This window comes from Clytia hemisphaerica, unplaced genomic scaffold, assembly GCF_902728285.1.
Source record: "Clytia hemisphaerica strain Z4C2 unplaced genomic scaffold, Clytia hemisphaerica genome assembly, whole genome shotgun sequence".
NCBI classification, from domain to species: Eukaryota; Metazoa; Cnidaria; class Hydrozoa; order Leptothecata; family Clytiidae; genus Clytia; species Clytia hemisphaerica.
Window position 1 is genome coordinate 375,958 of NW_027104628.1, and position 23,572 is coordinate 399,529.

The 23,572-nt window shown below is 35.1% G+C and overlaps 1 long non-coding RNA gene across 1 annotated transcript; it reads right to left on the reverse strand.

Annotated features, from left to right (window-relative positions):
- Nucleotides 1–5,611: 5,611 nt before the first annotated feature.
- LOC136824710 (uncharacterized) lies at nt 5,612–6,610 on the reverse strand. Its single transcript, XR_010849151.1, has 3 exons — nt 6,496–6,610; nt 6,033–6,165; nt 5,612–5,726 (listed from the first exon to the last, which is right to left on the reverse strand). It is a non-coding gene; the product is annotated as an uncharacterized lncRNA (long non-coding RNA).
- Between the last annotated feature and the right edge of the window lie 16,962 nt (nt 6,611–23,572).

The window sequence follows — 23,572 nt, forward strand, 5'->3', positions numbered from 1 at the left end:
CAGTGTATTTCGGCTGCCGGTTGTTCTTCCCTCGCCTATATATATTCTAGCGTCAAGCCCTCTTCAAGCTGAGCTTGTATTGATTGGGACTTCAATCTTTATTGTCAAAATCATGAACAACGACGATCAACCACCGCCTTTTCTGCCGTTATACTGTCAACTGCTAGTGCTGTACCTCACGGTTCAAACAGCATTACTCAAACCTCTGCTTCCACATCAACAGCACCAGTCTCCTCAGCAGGCGACGTGACCGATATCTTGAGAACGCTGAAATCATTAAACGACAGCCGACTTAGTGCGTTGTTGCCTACTGCTTCAAGTCATGTCCTTCCAGGTAACCATGAAACTCAAACGGATGGAAGCCCAACTCATTGTTTTGAAGCGCGTTGGGATCTTTTATTGCGGAACAATAAGAAGGTTACGTCAAATTTCTTTCTAAGAAAGCGAGGCCTCGATAGCCCAAACGTATAAATCTCAAAAGTATAACATAGCCCTCAATCGTGGTGTAACAATAAAAGTTAAAAACGTGGGTCTCCTGATCAGTGCACAGTGGATAAAATAAATTGCTTCAGAAAAATGGATGGATTTAATGAAAACATTATTGATTTTGATGATGATTTGTTCAATGAAGAAGAAGTTGATGAGCTGTTCTTCATCACTGAAAATGCAGGCAAATCCATTGATTTTGAAATTGAACTTGCACCTACAGACCACACTCAGCTGCTTGAAAATGATGCTGAGCTTTCAACCATCCCCCCTTTGACTTTCATTGATGAAAAGGATATTGATGTTTTGGATGTGCCTGCTATCAGATTTGTTCCAGAGAACTGCAATGCTGAAAAGATTGTTGACGTGTTCATTTGTAGGTGGTGTAAACAAACATTTAGAAGTAACACTGTTCTTCAAAACCATGACAAGAAGTGTTTTCAGAACCCCTCAAAAAGAACAAAACTTGGAAATAAAATTGGTATTAATTTCTTGTATATCTTCCAAAATTATATAAAGTAAATATCTACCGTAAATTGTTACGGTACTCACTAAAAAAAGCTTCAGAATATTCCATCGTGCATGCATTCTCATTGAAAGTTCCCTTTTTTGTAGAAGATTTCTCAACAAGTGACAAGTACATTTTCTCAGTTAATTTTTTTTCAAATAAATGATTAAAACAATAAAACATAGATATATGGTATAAATATGTTGGCTGCTGAGTCAAGTCAAGTGGGGCAAAATAATTATATATCACACAGATGATTAAAGTTGTGTTGTTTTAAATGTATATAAGATAACTCTAAATGAAACAACCAGTGTCAAATTATTTCCAATTTACTCTTACTTTAATTTTTCAGTACTATCAAAGACGGACTTGGAGCCAATCAGAAAGCAGTCTCAGCAGCACTTTACAATCGCTTTGGATCTTGCCATCAACGATGATGTACTCAACCTTAAATCGGGTAAAAATTTGAGTCCTGGAAACTGTGCGTCCAAATTGGCAAAACAAATGTCTGAGAAATCTGATCTTGCCACCGCCCAAATTAAAGATTTTGCTGACCACATTCAGGAATTGCTTCTAACCTCTGTCAACACTGATTTTTGTCCTGAAGCACGTCAACAGGCATGCACAAAATTTTCATACGTGACAACCAGTGAATCTGGAAGGAAAAAATCTAATACAATAATTGAACATTTGAAGTTAAAGAAAGATGGTTTTGACATTTTATACACTTTTGTTGTAACAAAAATATTTTCGTTGATTTTGAAGTGGAAAAATGAAATCGTCATTAAAGTACCAAAGGTCGATTACAATCTGGTCAAGATATCTGTTGAGTAAGATAAGGTATTACGGTATGTTTCTGGATTTATACCTTTTTTCCTTAAAAAAGAGATTTTCCAGACTGAAGGAATCGATGCTTAGGAGTGCAGTTCTTCAACTAATAAATACATGGTGCGTAGAAGGTGAGGTTGAGGACGCAACTGACTTCTACGATTACACACTTTCTTGGACAAATCGCATAAACAGGGGTGGATTGATGATTGTTAAAGAGACTTTTTTTGTTTTCATTAGAAGAATTGAAATGACTGTACGTGGAGTACTGAATCAAACTTTGATTCAGACGTACAATGGAGAGGATTTGAGAGACATTATTCTGGAGAAACTGATGAAAAGTTTATTGATTGAAAGCTCTTGGGCCTCATTAAGCAGAATGTTGTTATCTGAAAAGCTCAAAGTGACACTGAAGCAGATTGTTTTAAAGAAATGGGTGAATTTACGCATACGGTCGTTTGTGACAGCTTGGATACAGGCATCAAAAATGAAACAAAATGATAAAAAACTTTCTAAAAAAGCTGAGGTCTCTTTGCGAAAGGGTCTTAGTACAAACTAGTTTTATTTATTTTTTCATTATATATACATGTATATTTTATGTAGCCTGGGATTTCAAAACATCAAAATTTTGCCCTTTTATTTTCCAAGTAGTTTACCATTATGAACACACCTTTTTGGAAGCATATACCTCAAGTGGATAAATTTTGGCGGGGATTAAATTTGGCGAATTTGGCGATTTTTTCCAAAATTCGCCAAATTAAATCCTCACCAAAATTTCAAAAATCAGCCATTCGCCAAATTAAATCCCCGCCAAATTTAATGAAATTTTTTAAAGATAGAAATTCTATGGAGAATGTGTATTTCTTAGTAAAATACCACGTATTTTTTTTAGTTCACCACAGAATAAAGCCTTCCGACTTGCCAAATTAAATCCCTGCTAAATTTTACATAATTGAGCATTTGCCAAATTAAATCCTTGCCAAAATTTATCTATTTAAGGTAATTGAGTCTGAAATTATCTTAACAAGTATGTTTTTTTGTGATACTGTACATACACAATAAATTGGTTATAATGATAGTTGTATTTTTATATAAACTTTATTTTCTAATTCTCTATATTATTTATTTTTGCTAAATCACCCAGCTCCTAGCTTGTGGTTTGTAGATTCTTTTGAGTCTCTTCTCTGTTCTTATTGCGTCTTTCACCAAGTTTTAGTCCTAAAAAAATTAGGCCCTATTTGTTGTGTTGTTGTGTTGTTTCGAAACTTTCGAATAACAAAAATCTTTTTGTATAGCTTAAAAAACTGGGTTAGCTTAGCTAAATATTCATTCATGATATCTTGATGATATTTACTGCTTTTTTAAATGTGCTTGTGTTAGGATTTTATTTTATTTGAACTATGTATATAGATTTAAAACGCTACACTACAATTATGGTCAGCATATACCAAGTATTTGGTGATCGAAGAGATAAAAAGATATCTTCAGCCTGATTGTAGTATTTCATTATGGCCCTGAGATTTTTGAAGCCCTAGTCAAGTTCTCTATTGATTTTTCAGTAGTTTTTTTTGTATTTGATATTCTTAACCTCTTACACAAATTTAATTGTCATTATTTGTCAGCGCTTTATTTCACTTCTATATTGTGTATACTTTTAAAGAAGTCTTCATATCGAAATTATTTGTTATCACTGTTTTCTTTTGTATCAGATAGAATCAACCCTCAAAATTAATATTACCTTGGAAAGAATTTTTTATTTGTAGAATTTTCCAACATTTATCTTTGATTTCTGAAAACCTTCTACCCTTGCAAACTACTTTGAAGTTTTCTGGTTTGATGATTCGACTAAAAAAGGAGCAAATTTTTGGAAATTATAGAAATTTCTAGATTAAATTTTGACACAAAAATATTGCTGGAAGAAAGAAACATTTAACAAATTTTAGCAATTTTAGCTTGGAGGTTATGCTTATTTTTTGCAAATTTCAGCTTAAGTATGCTTATAAAAACAGATTGTACCATATTTTTCAGTTGTCAATTCAAGTATTGGATAAAGTTTTGTAACAAAATAAGTGTATCAATTGATATAATGGCTTATCTAAAGAATTGAAAATGGTAGTTTCTAATGCTAAAATGGCAATAGAAAGTTACCTCTTGTAAGTCATATTTTATGGCAAGTGATCGAAAAAGATATCCGAAATAAGAAACTATTGATGTGGTGATGATTTAATCTGAGTGACAAATTCAAGAATTATACACATTTCTTTATAAGCAACTCTATTTTTCACTTCAGAGCTAAGGCTAATTTCTGGAAAGTTTGTCTAGGCCCCCTCACAATTATACCTTTAAAATCCATTTCAGAGTGAGCGGAACTATTTCCAATTGTTAGAATTTAAAAATAATTTTCTTCAAGAGATAGCCAAAATGTTTGACACCATTTTCAGGGTCCAGCAGGGGGGGGGTCATGCAGTTATTATATAAACACTATGACAATAACTACCGTGGTGGTATATAAACCAAAATTTGGGAAAACAGTTACTCCACCAGTGGACTAACTGCAACATGGGTGGTGCCTAAAGCCCAAAATTGTCGATTTTGGTAGGAAATGGTGTACTAAGTGAGCACATCTTTCAATTTTTCACTTAAAACTTTAGGTTTTTAAAAATTCCGGAAGCAAAAAAATTCAAAACATTTTTTTCAAAAGTCAAAAAAAAATCACAAAATTTTTTCTTCGATCAAGGCATGAAAGATATTTTAACAAACTTGGAAAATGATTGAGATATTTAACTCTTGAACGGTCGTTAATAAGACGTACCCAATAAAATGGTATCAAAAATGAGGAATTCAGTGAAAAAATTGCCAAATTTGGCATTTTTGGGGGTGGTATACACCAATTTTGAGGGTAAAGTCAGTTAGTACACTATGGAATAACTGCAAGGGTGGTGGTGTCTGTAGAAAATGTCCAAAGTTGCAGTTACTCCACATAGTGTCAAGGAGTAACTGCAAGACCCCCCCTGGGTCCAGCCCTTAGCAACCAGGTATTTAAAAAATGTGTACTAAAATTTCGCAAAAAACAACTAACATAGGTAATTTTATATTTTAAATGCATCTTTTCCAGGGCCACAGTTGACTGGATTTTTAACAACATAACAATATTCTTTATGTACAATTTTGTTTTACAGCATAAATATATGTTTCAAGAGTAAAGGTTCCTAAGCACTCAAAGTCAGTATAAAAAATACCTTAATATAAATGAAATTTTCCTGCTTTTAAGAAAATAAGAGTTTTATAAAAATAGTTAAATATTTTAATATAAATAAAAGATTCTTCCTTATAGAAATGTAAGAAGTTTATAAAAATAGTGATGAAATAACAAAATTTAGTTTTAAATTCAAAGACAAATGCAATAATTTAATTATTGATTGGCGGGAAGTCCATTCTAAGGTGATTTTGACCTTTACCCAATGTGAATTAAGTGCGTGGATGAAAGTCTTATATTGCCTTTTGAAAAAAAAAAAAGTTTGCTGCCTTGCTTGGAAATTTGGAAAATAAGATTATAAACAAAAAATATTATAAACGAGAAAGTTATTTTATATTTCAACTGTAGATTTTATTTTTTTTGGTCTAGTTGGTAGCCTTGTTGTGTCGTTGACGTCCAAGCTCACTTTCTTTCGTTCCTTGTTGCGTACATTCCCATTTAACACCTTAATCAAATTATCACCGGCAACATTCAGTCCTAAAACATTTTTGTTGACCATATCAAGACTTGGATTTTCGTCAGGTCCCCTCTTTGCTCTCTGTTTGGAAAAATATTCTTCTACAGGATCCTGCGAGAGCTTTTCAGTGAGAAAAAACTGTGCCTTCTCCTCATCAAACAATAGTTTTCCCAATTTGATAAATGACATTGCTGTAAGAAAATGAAAAAAATTCAGTCATTTTAATCAGCTAAAAAAGTTGATCTTCAATTTATAGTCAAAGTTTGAACACTCTTTAAATTTAGCCAGATAAAAATAAAGCTTTGTCCATCTCTCATATTCCTATGTTTATTGCACCATACCAAGAGCCCTAGGTTGACTCTAAAAAATTTCCTTAAAACAACTTTTGTTCAACATATAGTGTAAGCAAACCTTTTTCCCGGCTAAATGGAATAAGTGACTAATGCTTTTGAGCAAAAAAAAGCAAACTAGGTTTTAACAAAAACTTCATTCCTTACTTGTTATGCGCAAACCAGCCAATGTTTGCTGTGATAGTTTGAGCTTTGCCTTTTCGTCGGCTTTTAAGTCAGCTTTTGAATTTACTTGCTCGTCCCATTCATCAAAAAATTTTAGAAAGGTGTTTTCCAACCACTAAACAAAAAGAAAAAAAAAATATGTAATTTAGCAGGCTTTTTAGCAGAGCTAGAAAAAAAAAACAGTTGCTTATGTCTTGAAGAAACCATGCCCACTTTTTGCTTTGGTAAACAAATTTAAACTATCATTCAATTACTTTCCAGTTTGAGTGATTACATAAGGTTGTGTCTTTTTTGTGAAACTCTCAAATTATATTCTATAATAGAGTATTTGGTAATTCAAATGCCATATGATAGAACTAAAAACAAAGATATCACATCAGGGAAATCTTTCCCTCAAAAGAATTTTTTAAACAAGGAGAACGTGCATCCATTAGTTAAAGCTTACCTCAAATCTCCAGTCATTTGAACCTCTATAGGCATCTTTTGCTTTTTTTCCCGATTTGTTGATCAGCTTGCAGACATTCAGACAGTCAAAAAACGTATCAATGAGGCGAATAAATTTCGAGAGGGACTCGGTACCAGATTTTTTTGTTCCCCCAGCATGTCAGCAACAGTAGCACTTAAGACCTGTACAAAATGAAAAATCAATTTCAATTTTATAAAAAAACATATAGTTGAATTAACCTGCTTCTTTCAAACAGTCATGGGAACTTTTAGGTATATAGACAATAAACTTCCTTTATTATACATACTTGTGCAGCAAGATTCACACGCATTCTGCTCCTTGGATCCAACTTCATATGTTCGTGTCTCAGCTTATGTCCAAATCTGATGCCGAATGAATATCTCGAAGGGCGAAGATCCCAATCGTATAACTTCATTAATTGATGCCATCCAATTTCCTTTCCATCATACTGAAAATAAGAGAAAATATCATATTTTAAAATTGTAAATTTATTTTTTTTAACTCCTGTACGCCACCAAAAGAAAACTGTATTTAAAAAATGTCAAAAATAGCATGCATTTTAAACGAAAATGGTTGCTAAAGTGTAAAGATGGCAGATAGTCAGCTGACATGGATTTTCATAAGAAACACATTTAAAGAAATACATAAGGAATTTAGGCTTTTACAAGAAGAGTTCTGCTCTTTCTCTTGCAAATGAGTTTTCCAAATTGTTCCGTGTTGTTTTGATGAGGTGAGGCACGTCGCATATAAAGAAGATCTTTCTCTTCATTGAATAGGCCCAAGGATTCCAAGCCCAGTAAACATTACCATGGAACAAATTACTTTTATCTGGAAGTTTATGAAGCTCAAAGTACTTTCTGTTGGGACTTGCACCGTCAGCTGTGAAAGAGCGCACTTTCAAGCCAATACTTTCCAGTATGCCAATGGCTTCATGAGCACAATGGAAGATCTGGTCTGATGTGAATCCTTCACTGGCAAAATGACCAAATACATATTCTAGATCTGAACACAATCCACGTATACCATCTTCCTGTAAATTTATCAAAAACCAATCCACTCTATAAAAGAATTTGGAAAAGTCAATACATATTATGAATTTAAATAAATGTTGATGATATTTGACAATCTCTTCAAAAACTCTTCCATTACTCTAAGTTACTTGTCATACCCTTGAACTTTGAAAGAAAACTTTTTCTGAAACATTCAGAATTGTCACATTTTCAACCCTATCTGCTTACTTTAATTTTCATTTCATCGAACACCAAGCCAACATTTTTCTTTGCCTCGTCTTGTATAGTGTCCATCTTCAATTTGCTAATTAGCCGCTTAATAATGTCGGGGTTAAAGCCACATCCTGGTGTTGTGAAGTTAATATACTTCAGTAAAGTATTTTTCGAAGGTAAATACATAAAAGGCCCAGCTTGAATGTGTTTGTAAGTACCTGGAGATTTCAGGTATATACTCAAACTCCATCTGATGATGAGTGGGTGCCAACGCATTCCCCTTGGATCTGATTTAGCAAATTTCTTTTGTTCAGTCCATAACAAATGTTGAGGGGTATCTTCATCAAATGGGTTTTCGTTTTTATCAATCACAGATTTACAAATATTCTGAGTTGTATCGTCTAGATTTACTCCATCTTCAAAAATATTTTTTCGGACATCATTTTTCATCTGGTTGTAGTTCCTTAAAATATTTGCTTTTTCTTTCTGGATCATTTCACACTTTTGTATCAATTGCCCAGTGCTTAGATATCTGAAATTGAATTAGAAAAAATAATTTGCCAACCTTTGTACAATTTTCATACAAAATGAATATATTATTACACCTATTATATAAATACAATATATTATATAATTTTGGCTGATTATAATACTGATTATAAAAAAAATATAGTTTCATTAATATAATTTTATGAAAATAAATCGTAGAAAGATCATAAAATCAAGTTTCCCATAATCAATAAAAATGTTTAATTTCTGTTTCTGCTACATCGACACTCATTAAACTTTAAAAATTTAAGAATGGTTATGAAACAGAATCAACAATGAGAATAATCTGAAAAGATATCCAAAAGCAAAAGTAAAATTTAAAAGAACAAAAACAATCCTCTCCATTTCTGTATATGTAATATAAACTTACAGAGCTTCTGATTGAAATAGAATAACACTTACCATAGAACAGGAGATAAACAGAAGAATGAAAATATATGTTCCATTTAAGCTAAAATGAACTATTAAGTAACTGTCATCGTCATAATCATTTCTATAATTTATAATGTATATAAAACAATGTAAGCAACACAAATAAGCGAGGAGTCTTTGTCTGTAAATCCAAGCTATTTGAAGAATAATGAGGGAACTTTATCCTGTATTAGACAGTTAAATATTTTTTTCAAAATTAAAATGCTTCCCTTACAAATCTTTTCAAATATGGTTTATCTATATATTAATAGCCGTAGTCTGTATGTCATTTTGTTTTTTGTTGGTTTGTTTTTTGTTGGTTTGTTTTTTGTGTGTCACTTTCGTTTTCGCAAGCAATGTTTTGTTCTTTTAAAAGATGACTTTCGCTTCTTGCTCCACAAATGTGTTAAATCAGATTCGCGCCGTTTTTATAAAGACTTTGTTTTGATTGATAGATTAGACTTTTTCTTTTTTTTTCTCTCTTTTCTTTTGTTTAATCTTTTCGAATGTAATTAACGACCTTATTTGATTTGAGACATTCGAATTCTTTTCAAAACAAAAATCTTTTAAACAGAATCTGTTAAAGAAAAGAACAAATATAAAATAAAACATAAGAATCACAAGACAAGTTTGTTAGAACAACAGCAACATTAAAAATAAATTCAAAAGGCGGTAAAAACTAGAGTTCTTTCTTCGTAAAAAGGGACCTTTAAACATCTATGTCGATAATTATTTTGCTGTAAATCTAAGTCATTGTTGAATTTGAAATTGAATTTGAAAAGTTATCGAAGTTATGACGAAGTTATTTTATAAAAAGCAACATAAAATTGCGCTATCACGCTTTTTTGTCTGCGTTAGCTGCCTTCCAGGGAGACTATGGTTGCGAGCTGACTTTCGGCCCTGCCCCTCGGACCCTGTGAATAAAGAGGAGAAGAAACAAGGGAAATTGTGTGAATTTTAATTCACTTTTTGGAACTAATTTGACCAAATTTCTATCTTTCTGGGGGAAAAAAGTTGAAATTTTCCTACTTTTTCGATTCTTAGTGGGACTGAAGTTTGATTTTCCGATTTTTCAAACTGCCATGTTTCAAAAAAGGCACCCTTAAGGCCGGCAAATACCCATACCCTTCTCTTGCCTAAGTACCCCCCCCTCCGGGCTACCTTTTTTCGACGAATCTCGTACCATGTCTATTATTTCACTCCGCTTATCTTGACATCAAAGTTTTCCTAAACATCAAGAACTACGGCAAATGTAACGCGAGCGAAGCGAGAAAAAAAATCTAATTGCAGAGCCGTCTCGGACGTCGCTGGTCGCCGGTATGGTGTAATTTGGGAATGACGCCCTTTTTCTGTTTTCTGATCATTTTTGCCACAAAAATCTTTTTCAAAGTATGGTTAAAAGATACGTCACCCGGGAGGGATAGAGTCAAACTTTGATTTCATCGTGTTTAAGCCACCTTCCCAACATCTCAAAGGACTTTAAATGCGTTCAGCAAACAGCTAAACCGGCGTGCGACGCCGGGTACCGGCTAGTTAGACAATAATAAAACAATGGAATTTTAAACACACCACGATACTTGGTGTATTTAGCGCAAAATATACCTGTTGTTTGTCTGAGGTGCAATCAACTCTTCATTTGATCTTCTTTTTCGTGAGCGCATAGCAAATAAACTATTGCGATAATGTGAGCAAGGTTCACATCTTTTCCCTGGAAATTATGTAGGGTATGGTACAATATCAACTCAATATTCAAAACTTTTGGTATTATTATTAGAAAATACGACTAGCAAGGACTTTATAGCATTACATAATGCATATGATAAAATTAAAAAATACATGTAAAATATACAAAAGAACAAACCTTTACTTGAGTTGATCAGTACGTCACAATTTTCATGCCTGATTACAGTGACATCCCTCAAGGTCTTTCCATCCACAGTTTTTAAATGACTTGTAACAGTTTTATCAGTTGACATGAATAGAATAGAGTCATCTAAATCACCCATTTTTCGTGAGACTAGGTCTTCAAAGTCTTCATTGCCTGTACAATATATTGATTGTTGAAGTAACTTAAAAATTTCATCAGTGTTCAAACTAGTTATAACATTTGGAAAATTCAGTTTCGTAAGGACCTCACGTCTAACAGGCTTGCCATGAATTGTGACGGTGTAATCACCTGTATCAAAAATTTCAAGACTTTTTACTGGTCCAAATGACTGACAACCAAATATATTCTTTCCGATTTCCTAAAAAACGTAAAATTATAAATTTATATATTTTTACATAATATGCAAATTGCATCTCAAAATTGGGCATGAATAGAAACATTACAACACAAAAGCAATACATACAAAACAGCTTTGGCGATGAGAAAAAAATGTTCAACAAACTTACTGATATACAAATTTGAATCTAGCTATTTTGTTGCGAGAACATGTCGGTTTTAAAACCCGAGGATCGGCATTTTAGTAGGAGCATCTTACGGTATATATAACCAAGATATCAGCAAGAGAGAATTTATACTAAATATATATAAATTTATACCTACCTTGAATCCAAATTTTAGAGCTGAATTTGTTGTTGATGGTTCCATCTTTTCTTTCATGGTTGAAATTTGAATTTTCTGTTGGCAAACATAACAAGAAGAGCCACCACCACCACCATCATCATCATCATCGTCATCGTGTGGTAAAAAGTTATAGGTGGTTATTAGTTCTGTAGTTTTATATTTCTTCATTTTATATAACTTCATGTAGCATTTGTTGCACAAACTTCTTGGATGGATGTTGGCTTCATCATTATCAATTCCATCTTCACTAATTTCGCAGACTGATAACCTCCAGAAAATGTGATCTTTAAGCCACAAATTCTGCATAATCTTCCCAGTGAAGCAAGATGTTTATCCATTTTAAAATTAACCCATTTTAATGTGTCTTAAATCCTAGAATCACCACAGAAAAAAAAATTTATTCACTCAAAAAAGTCGAGTATTGATGAAGGTTATTGAGGCAAAAAGCCCTGACAACAACGTCATTTTAGCATGATTTTTGTCAATGTTAAAACAAAAGGAATGGGCTTTTCAAATGAGGAATGGCTAAAAAACAGCATTCATTTTTTAGATAAACTCTTTACCTGTCATCTGTAAAAAATTCCAGCCCATTCCCTCAAAGGAAAAGAGATAGAACTCCTTTTTTCAACCACAACAAATCAAAACAGAAACTCAGTGTCGTGTTTTTGATGCTATTGTGTCGTCTACCTTGTCTCGATGAATAAAAAGTTTGAGGAACATTCCTTCTGGATGTTGGTACAAAAATAATCTTTGAACCCTCTAATCAAAGTTATAGCCTGACAGCATAAACGTGAAAGGAGAACTCTCAGAATTTATGGTCGTTATGCAAGCCAAGTCGGAAAAAAATTTTTCGACGCCATGTTGAAAATCACTAAAATTCAAAATTTTGGCGGCAACGCAGATCCTGCGCAAAGGATAAAGCGCGGCTTTGTTTTTTAGACAATGAGTTGGGCTTCCATCCGTTTGAGTTTCATGAGGTAACTTACAGAACTTAATTCTTCCCCAACAATTTCAAAGGACAACTACGACCTTCACGCCCGTTACCGTCAACACGACCGCCTCTAACGCCCTCACGGGAGCAATCAACATAAACAATAATGGTAACCCGGCTACGAGTACGGGTGAAAACGTCTTGCTTTCGTTGCCACTCCTCCAACAACAACTTGGACATGCTTTGCAACAGCAACAACAACCTCAACCTCAACCGTGTACAAACGAACTGCCTGTTATCCCAGCAAAGATCATCAAACAAATAAAGAATGGCGAGTTCATTGACTTTGACCTCTTGCTGCCTAGCAATATTGGCAGGCCTGCCAATAATTCAGTATCATTTGCCTTTGATGGAGATGGAAATATCTCCCTCCAACAGCGTGGTGACTCCTCATCTAATCTGTTAACCAAAAAAGCAAAGGTTATTGATCTAAATTCATGGCTGATGGCGTGGTCCAGGTTTTTTCAAGCCACCTTGGTTTTTCGCCCTTTTCTTGTCAACCAGATGATTGCCTATCAAGTTTATATTGCACAACTAGCTAACGACTACTTTTTTAATGGGTGGTACACTTACGACAAAGCGTTCAGAACTTTTATCGCCAACAACCCCACTGCTAGATGGGATATCAATAACACAACTTTATTCATCATGCACCTCCAGGGTCAAAGGGAGCCTAGCAAATGTCACCTTTGCCAGAGCAAGGACCACCTTGCCCCTCGATGCCCTGTGTCTTCTGCTTCCCTTTCTGGTCGGTCGGCCTTGAATCTTGGCTTAGCTCCTCAGCTTGCACACCACACCCCTCGGTTGCCTTCCCATCCTGGCCCTCGCCCCCCTTTCCCTCGTGCACAGTACTACCAACCCTACCCTTCCCTCCGCCAACCCTTTCCTAACCCCCAGCAAGCTTCCTCTGCTGCCAATACCACGAAGCACTGTCATCTTTTTCATCTTTTCAAATAAGGGATTTTTTAGTGTCTGGGTTTTTCTATGTATTCCACATTGGATTTCAAGGGCCCCCTGCTTCAGGACCTGAACGCAACAACCTTTCGGCCGATTCCAACAGTGAGGCTGTGTCCACAGCCATCTTGAAAGAGTTGAAGCGGGGACATACCGCAGGCCCCTTTGACTCCCACACTCTACCTTCCTTCTTCTGTTCCCCTCTTGGTGCCGCCCCAAAGAAGGATGGAACCCAACGTATCATCCTGGACTTATCCTTCCCCCTAGTACCTCGCTCAATGATGGAATCCCTGCCGACCTGACTCACGTGGAATACACATCTTTTGATGAAGCCCTCAACATGAAATGCAAAATTTCATATATTATGTTTTGATCTGGTTCAAAAATGTTTTTATCTTATTCAAAATTTACAAAAAATATACATATTTAAGTTTTCTGTGTTTTTCAGTGTCTGTTTTTTTGCCACATGCGGACAGAGCTTTCTTAAGGGTCTAGACACATTTTGGAAGTTTTCTTGCATGTCCACTTTGTTCTGGTCTTTGTCCTTTGTTTTGTTCTGCATTTTACACACAATTCAATTTTAAAATAATTTATATAATTTATGCACAAAAAATTATTTATTTATTCATAATTATCTTTTTAGAATGGCATACGCATTACTTCAATGTTTTGACAAAAGCAAGGTTGTAGAGACAATCGCCCCCACACATTGGATAGAGGACAAGACAATGTGGTGGCCATCAAACAAGGCTAGGCAGTCAGCCATTGATCTGATTCCCTTAGATAAGTCCTGGAAATCTTATGCTGTGTTGGAGATTCAGATATACAGTGGTTAGTATATTTATATCAATTTGAAGGTTTGTGTTATTATTTTGAAAGTTGGGCATTTAAATACTGCACTTTCATCCGGAAAATCTTAATTTTAAATTCAAACTTTCTACAGCCTTTCGTATCAGTTTTAATTTTCTATATTTCTAGATGACTTTGAAGAGTTAGAAAAAGGTTCATATACCACAACAGAAGCAGAGGTTACACCTGTCAAGAAGAAACCGGAACGTAAGTTGCAACAATCATTCTTATGATCTTACTCAACATAAGTAAAATACCAAAAATAGATTTTAAAATTATGCTATTTTGAACAGTTTTGAAATGAATGACATCTTTTGCGTACCAAATGGTAATATAGCTTTCATATCTCTTAATTCTTTTTGAATATATTTAAAGCCCTTGAAAGAGCACCGAGTCCACACTTCAACGTCCAGACAATGTTTTCGGCAAGTCTCCCTGGTGCATCCAAAGCGAAGCCGTCAAATCTCTCACCGTCTCCTCCTGTAGCTTCACATGCTGTCAGAATGTGTGAGTTTACTTTTACTATTTTAACCAATCATGAAATTCTAGAGCCCCTGTAATTTCTGTTTGCACTTCCAAATCCTTCTTCAAAATAAGTCAAAGAAGTACATAGTGCCCAAAAGTTTTCTCTTCTCTCTCCTTTGTTGCCTAGATATTGTATGGATTTGTTAAATTTGAATAGAATAAGATTACACTTTTTTCACAAGAACCAGTAAAATTTTTCTGACGCTTGGCTGTTCTTATTTTTATGGCACTTTGAGCCCCAAATTATTCTTATCTAACTTTTTAATTATTTTTTCATTACAGCAGACGCACAAAGTTATATTAGATCAAGCTATTCACCAGTCTCGAATTTGCCGAATAATTGTTTCATTCCGATAACAAAGGCATTAAATTTCCAAGGTATTCAATACGTTATAGAATGGTGATGACATATTTCAGAGGCTTTGAGTGTTCAACGTTAGGAGATTTTTTAAATTTTTGTTAATCGTTATCAATTTCAATACTGAGAACAAAAGCCTCATTCAAGTAGGGGGAGTTATACTGTGTGTCTATCCAAGTTTCACCGTGTCTCACAGCCCCGATGGAACTTTCTCCCACAATTAAGCCCCGTGGTTCTGTGACACAGGGATGTTAAGTTAATACTTTTAATCCCTTAGATGACAATCCACTGAATTCGTCAACAAATTCAATTCGACTGAATTCGTCATCAAATTCAATTCGACTAAATTCGTCAGCAAATTCAATTCGTCATACTCGTCAAGAATGTAAGATTTCATTACTTCAGAAGAATGAACAAAATTTGAAAAAAACTGTCTTGTCAATGAATTTCGATAACTTTTCACCTTGCCCACACAGCACAGTGTGACCATTATTTTATTAATAATGTACCGTCATGAGGATCGAAAAACTTTTTGTAATTACTTTGATTTTAAGAAAATCTTCTTCCTAAATTCTTAGTCTTTGGATACTTTTCGAAATGTTCAATCTTCATAATGCGCTATCGATTATCTTTCAGCAATCACATCCCCCAAGCTTCCGAAATCAAATAAATACCCAAGTAGTGGTGGAAATGACTTTAAAGAAATGTCCAATAAACGTAAGAAATATTTATCGTTTTTGTAAGAGAAGTTAATTGACAAAATTTGACAAATCTATTTGTATAGCTTTAAAGAAATTGATTATCTTTTTTTTTAAATCATAAGCTTTCGTAAAGCAATGAAAATAAAGTGACTTGCTGTTCAACGTTTCATGTGTTGTTTATCCACTCTATAATAAATCTTTGAAGAGCTTAAGACTATTAAAGCACATTACAGAAAGCAACAAAATTTTATTTTTTTAGGTTTCCAATATACAATGATGATGGACATAAAGAAAGTTCAGGAAACACAGAAGCAAATTTTGGATGTTTTAAGTAACATAAATACGGATGCCAATCAAATTCAAGACGAAGAAGATGACGAAATTGAACGGAGTTCCTTAATGGACCAATTTGAGAGAGTGGAGGAAGAATTGAAACGTCCAGAGAAACGTAGAGCAAAAGTACGTCAAACTTATTTTATTGACTTTCTATAACAAAAAAAGCCTAAAATCGAATACACCATTGTATCTTAAGTAGAACCTCTAATTAAAAAAGTCATCGGGGAAACAGGTATTATTATATAGAGAAGAAGTATCAATAATTACGGGGTGTTGCTCGTATGTGCTTGGAATTAGACATATTAAATAGTATGTACATTTTCGTTTTAGCGTAAAATGCTGAAACATTTAGTGGCTGGGAGAAGAGCAGTGTTAATTTCGCTCGATGCTCTAATGTCCCGTGGGCTGCAATCCAAATTTTCAAAGGCTGGGAAGGCGGGGAAGAAAAGTTTCAAGGAGACGAAACATTGCAAATGTATAATTGGTAAGTGAATTTTTTCGACTATATTGTACAACCATAGAATTACTACAGTAATAAATAATGAAATAATATCAAATGTATATAATTTTATTACTTTAGGCGTCCAAACTTTCCCGAGCAGAAACTTTTGCGATTTTCGCAAATTTGGCCCTTTTCGAAAGTAAATGTTTTAAAAAATTCTAGGAAGGGCCATTCGCGAAAGTTTATGCTCGCGAAAAATTCTTGACAAAATTGAAAATCTCTAAAACTTCAAACTTTGAATAAAATGTACCTTTTATGGCACTTTTTAGCCTGCTAAAAGACTAATATGTCAAAGGACAATTGTTTCAAGCCAATCCTAGAAGCATTTGTCCTTCTAAACCATTCTAAGAAAATTTACCGCCCAGACATAATTTGAAGATGAGTAGATAAACTGAACGCATCATAAGCCCTTTGGATAGTAAAGGGAAAACATTAGACTGCTTTAGACTATTGATGATTTTTCGCCAACCCTGGACAATATTTAGCAAAAATTTAGTCCCCGGTGGGAAAAATATCCTAGAATTTCAGCCCCTTAGAAATTGACTTTGATTTTATCCCCATTCGGAATTCATTGTTTAGAAATTTCACATCAAAATCATTCCCGCTGGATTTTTTAACCTGAAACCTGGTCGATTTTTATCCCCACTGTAGGGGAAAGTTTCACCGGGGCTGTGAGACAGGGGTGTCTAAAATGTATGTGTTAATAAGGAGAAAAATACCTTGTAATTTGTGAGTATAATTTTTGATGGGAAAAGATTGAAAACATAAGCTGCTCCATACTTTAAGGGTGGAAACTATTTTACACCATTAATGATTTTTTTTTCAATATCATTTTTTTCCAATTTTTACAGATGCTTTGAAGCAAAAATACCCCGTCGACCTTGACAGGATGATAGGGGATGTCATCAAACATGCGCCTGGCAAAAAGGAAAAAACAGCCAACGAAGCTGCTGGCAAATCAGTTGCTGGTAAATCAGTTGCTGGCAAATCGGCCAGTTTTGTGACGCTGGGAGGAGCATGTGGCAATGCAAGGGACGATTCCTCAGACAGTGATGATTAATTATGAGTCATTAAATTTAATTTAGTCATTAAGTTTTTAAAAGAGTCGTTTTTTCATGAGTATTAAGAATCGAAATATAAAATTTGCAATGCAATACGCATGAAAGTGCTTCCGTCAGAACCCGAGTCAAATATATTTATCTCAAGTTGATAAAGACGAGTGACGAGCTTTTAAAAACATGTTCTCATATTTCCAGCTTTGTTACAGTTGTATTCATGTATATTTCCTAGTTTTTATCTAATTCTGTCTCTCAGTAACTGATTTTTGCGTGAATGTCATCTCTTTGAAAAACGCCTGGTCTCCGTAACTCGAACACGCACAAGGAACACAATTTTTTTCGAGTAAGGTTTATAAGGCATCATTAACTAAAGAGTCTATACAACTTGATCGAACTAAGGAGCCCGTAATTTTTCAAAGTTGAAGAATCCAAGAAAAATTAGTTATTTGAAGTTGACATTTTAAATTAAACTATTTATACACATTTTCCTAAGTTATTTGTACATTTGTACATTTTCCTTGTATATATGGTGAAGATCAGAGATCTGACCTCAAGTGTGAGAGAAAGTGTTGAAAATACTAAATAAAATAAAGATGAAACATAGAAGGCACTAATATTTTATAATTGTACCTTTTTTTCTCCATTTTTTTGAATTTTTCTAAATATATAAATCAAACCAATCAAACATCTTGTCAAGAAATGAGAATTTTATGCGAAAAAGAACCAACAAACCAATAGACATAAACTTTAAAAAGCCAAGCAGAAAAACACAAACACCAAAACCCACTCAAAAACCCAACCAATGCAATCTGTAGTCCCTGACTTGCGACAGGCGCAGCGGCTTTAAACATGTTTTAAGGACGTCCAACACTCAGCCTCCCCCAGATTCCATAACCCTGAACAGTCCAAACAAACTAACAAACATAGAAAAATAAACAAAAACTCCCACACAAATATAGTCGCGCGGCTGAGGTCGAAAAACGTTTCATTTCGTGATACATCTTTTAGATTCCAAAAAAAACAACGGAAATTCGCGAATTAGTATGTGTAGATTACAAAATCAAAAAGTTTCCACGATATTATCGTGCAAGTAACGAGTAATTGGCGATTTTTTGCGTTTCCAGGCAAAATTGCAAGGCCTGGAAATTCATGATTTTTAGGAGGTCTTCAAATTAAAAAAAGACCTATACCACATGATAGAGCTCTTCAAACTGAGCAAAAAAGTGTATTACACCAAAGTCCCAACTTCTCTAGATCAAAAGTTATGGGCCTATTTGTGGTCAAAAAGGTGTTTAATTTTGCATAAATTAATGCAGATTGTGGGGAAATTCCCTGTTTTCCATCAGTTTTTTACCACAAATAGGCCCATAACTTTTGATCTAGAGAAGTTGGGACTTTGGTGTAATACACTTTTTTGCTCAGTTTGAAGAGCTCTATCATGTGATATAGGTCTTTTTTTAATTTGAAGACCCCCCAAAAATCATGAATTCCCAGGCCTTGCAATTTTGCCTGGAAACGCAAAAAATCGCCATTTACTCGTTACTTGCACGATAATATCGTGGAAACTTTTTGATTTTGGAATCTACATATACTAATTCGAGAGTTTCCATCGAAAAAAGTGGAATCTAAGAGGTGTATCACGAAAATCATTTTCTAGCCACTTTTTTCGACCTCAGCCGCGCGACTAATACAAAGAAACAAAAAAAGGTAAACAACAGACAAGAACAAGACAAACGACAAAATACAAGTATCAAAAAACACAAATTTTTAAAAAGTAGGCCCAGAACCCGGTTCGACACCTTAAGTCCGTGCAGCCGACTGTACGGGAAAGAACGAAAAAGAAAATGACTGAAAAAACTAACACGAAAGCAGCCATCGAGGCCAAATGATGGAAAAGCCGTTCCGGAGACCCCCCTCAGCTGGAAATGGCCTAGGCGTTCCGGGAAAATTTCAAAAAGTTTGCTCCTGGAAATGCATAGCCGTTCCCTGGAAAAATTTTGAAAGTTCTCTAACAATTCTCCAGCTGGAAATTCACACGTGTTCCAGGCTGATTTTACGGAACTTTTTCACAGCTTATAGAATTTTGAAGCTGTTCCTTTAACCAACTAGCTGGAAATCTGGAGCCATTCCCGGGACGATTTCTAGCTTCTTTTTCTTTTTTTTTGAGCCGTTCCTTGAGTTAGCCAGCTGGAAATTTGGAGGCGTTCCGGTAGATTTTTTCAGAGCTTTAAAACCAGCTCGGATCAAGATGTTTCCTGGAAAAGCACCCTACTGGAGGGGAACGGCTCATTTTGATGTTTTGATTCAGCTGATTTATTAAAAATTGACCCGTTCCACTCCAGTAGGGTACTTTTCCAGAAACCAGGAACGATTTCCAATTTATACTGCAGTTGAATTTTCTAGCAAAATATACCCGTTTACTTTTTTCCGACAAAATATTAAAAAACTCAATCGCGAGTTCACCGTTTACAATGCGAGAAAAAAAGATCGGTTACTAGTCTTGCTCAAATTTCGATCTTGGAGAATAATGGCGAAACAGAAATGTCTTTTGAAATTTTTCACTGATTCTCGTATTGTAAAGGGATCTATTTATCCTTTAGCAGTGTTAATATTAACTGAATTAGTTGTTGACATCATTCAACTATACGTGTATAAAGTTTGTAGGTGTATTTTTCAGTGATGATGGAGATACAGTTAGATATAATTTTTAAGGGTGAAATTTAAAGTGTCTAGCAAATGGTTATCAACTGCCAATATGGACTACAAAATGCAATAACATCTCTGTATTTAGAATCATGCCTGTTATAAGTCTCAATCAAACTACCTTTAAAATTTGGATGCAAAATAAAAAAGAGCTTGGATATACACAGAAGACACACAGTGCGTTTGCACATTTTCTGGTAACACATCTGACTGCTGGTGAGAGTGAAAGTGAACCAGAAACTGATTCCTCAAACAGCCAACAAAGTGGAACAGATGAAGAAATAATTGTTGCTGATGTTATTGAAAGTGATGACGAACAACAGACTGTTGATGTCACTGGTGGTCTAGAACCTGAACATGATGATGGCAATGCTCTTCTTCAGCAAGAAACAGAGTGAGTGATTATTATAAATTAAAGTGAAATTTTTCAATCCGCGGACCTAGACGGGGGTTCGGTTATTATCAGTTAGGGTTTGGGTTGGAGCTCGAGAGTCACAATATAAGGCCGAAGGCCTTCTTAGGGGCATTCGTACCCTGTGACTTAACTTAGGGGGGGGTTTTCACTTTTACGGTATGACGGTATTGGGCCTTTTTACCCCCGGTAAATCGGTATTACGAGAAAAAAACGACGGGATTACGGTATTTCATTTTCTACCGGTATCGGTAAATTGCCTGTTTTTTTGTCGGTATTTCGATATTTTTATCAATAAAAAACGGTATTTCGGTATAAAACTATTTACCTTTTAGTTTCTTCATGAGTTTCATGCAGAAAAATTTTCAAAAAAGATAAGTCTCTTCCGCTATTTTAACCAGTAAAATTTTCTTGCTCGCTTCGCTCGCACAATCTACGATGTCCTATTGAGTTATTGTCATGGTCAGGTTATTCAAAATAAGCAAAACTTTACGATAACTAAACAATTTTGGTTATTTTTCTGCGGGCGCATTTTTTTAATGACAACTTTTGTGATGCAAATACTGCACATGGCGTCCTCCAGCTTTTTGGTCCCCCCTAATAAGAGCTAAAATCTCCCATCTGGCCTTTTCCCCCCACCTGTCTTTAAAATTCGTGCTCCCCCCAATTGGGAAATCCCCCTAGCCGTATTGTATAAGGGTTGCGAAGTGATGATCCAGACTTGCCTCAATTCGCAAGCTACTATAGCAAAAAAAAAGACTCTCAAAATCCCTAGAAAGACAGGCTCATAAGCCTGAATGCCCAAACACACCAGGAAGGTCTGTATTTATCCTATTACTCCCCCCACTAGGTAGAGGACTGAATATACCCCCTATTCACCTTTCTCCCCCCATCAAGCTTGAAAATTTCACTTCCCCCGTGGCACCAAAATCTGATCCCCCCCCCATCTTCCTGGGGGGGATGATCCCATGCTGCATCCAGTAGTTCTAAAAGCATCTTGTGCAGCATCGAACGATTAAAAAATAATTCACATCATGATGCACATGATGCGTTTTCAGGCAATCTAGGCATTCTAAATTTTAAATTTTTTCTTGGGCGAAACTCTTGGAACGCCGCACCGGGTACGGCAGGTACGTCGCTCGCCGTACCATATTTTTGCCAACAAATGGTCAGTGTTAAATAAAATCAAAAATTGTATGACCAAACAAGGTATACTTGGCTAACAATAGCGTATTAAGGCTGTTTTTCAATAACAAAGGAGAGCGAAAATTCTCGAAAAATTTTCGCGCTCGCTTCGCTCACGTTCTTTTTTATATATTTTTTCTTTCCTCCGATAGGGGGGGTTAAACTTTAGAAAAAAAACGCGTCCTCTAGTTGCACCACAGCACCACCTCTATGAACCTGTGTTGAAGTCTACAGCTTCTCAGACCATGATTGGCCCAAACCTCGATTTTGAATTAATTCTCAATATAAAAGACATCTTATGGGTCTGCGAAGAAGAAATTATTGGGGGAAAGGCTTATGTTTGCATTTGCCTCCCGTAACAAGAAAGTAACTTTGGCACGGCAGACCTAAAATATTGCTTTATGAAAGCTCAAATAGCTGTAAAAGAGGCCTTAAATAGTGGACGATATCGAGAATAAGTTCACAAAATTAGCAAAAAACTTTATTGGCGAAAATGTTTGGTATAAGAATGGGACAAGCTGGAGTTTTTACAAGCTCTCGTTTGATTTGGTTGGTCGTTAACCTGTAATAAAACAATTTTGTTACTTTTTCTAAAGAACGCGTCATCTCTATTACTTCAAATAACCAATTAGTGAAGTCTCTTGTAAAAACTCCAGTCCATCCCATAAGAATAGGCCAATCTGTTTAAAAGAGACCATAAAAAGGTTAAATTTAGCCCAATAAGGTCACAATCGTTTAACCAAAGATGTAAAAGCAAAAATGTTTTTTTTCGCGCGTGAATACGTGAATTGGCAAAAATTTGTGAGTGAATACCTGAATTGAGGGTTGACTGGGGGGCCTCATAAAGTACAAAACTTGTTTGTACAATTTCTCATTTGTTACTACACAATAGATTTGATAACTGAAAATTCATTATTTTCGAGAAAAAAAACATAAATATAATATCGGTATCGGTATTAGGCTTCCTTCACCGACGGTATTACGGTATTTGACCCAAAATCTTGTCGGTATGACGGTATTTAAGACCCCTGAAAACCCCCCCCAACTTAGGATCCCGTGTAGGGATCCTTGTAGGGGCACCGGTAGGGTTGGGAGCTTTCTTAATTGAGGTCTGTAAATTACACGCTATAAGTACTTGTGAATGACAATATTCTGTCGTGTCTCAACGTGCGTTTGCGTAGGGTAAAATGGAGAAATGCGAAAATCGAATTTGGCAAAAAAAATTTGAAAAATGACCATACAAGATTTGACTATATCTTTTTATTCCATGAAGAGATTACTTTCAAATAAAAAATGTATTAACAATGGATGGGTAAGCTTTCTAGAAATCCAAACATAAATTGCATAGCTTTTACCAAAAAATAGCACTTTAGGATCAAAAACAGTCAAAAACCAGCTTTTTCCAATTTTCTTCGAGTTACAGGAATTAATTCCTTGTTTGTTTTGATCTGAAATTTTCAGTAGGGGTGGCCATCATGGTTCCCTTGCTCATATCAGGGGGGCCCGAGACGGGGGTAAGAGAATGAAAGTTTCTAAGTAAAATCTTAATTATCACCCAAAAAAGTGCCTTTTTTATGTCCATATCTTTTAAATAGATTGTCCCAGCCTTATCCCTCTTTCAGTAAAGCTTCCTATACATTCTGTCCTTCAGAAAAACCAAAAATATTGGCCTTAATTGCTTGCTTTCAGTTCCTGTAGCCAGTAGTGTGACCCCCTGTATTTCTATTTTT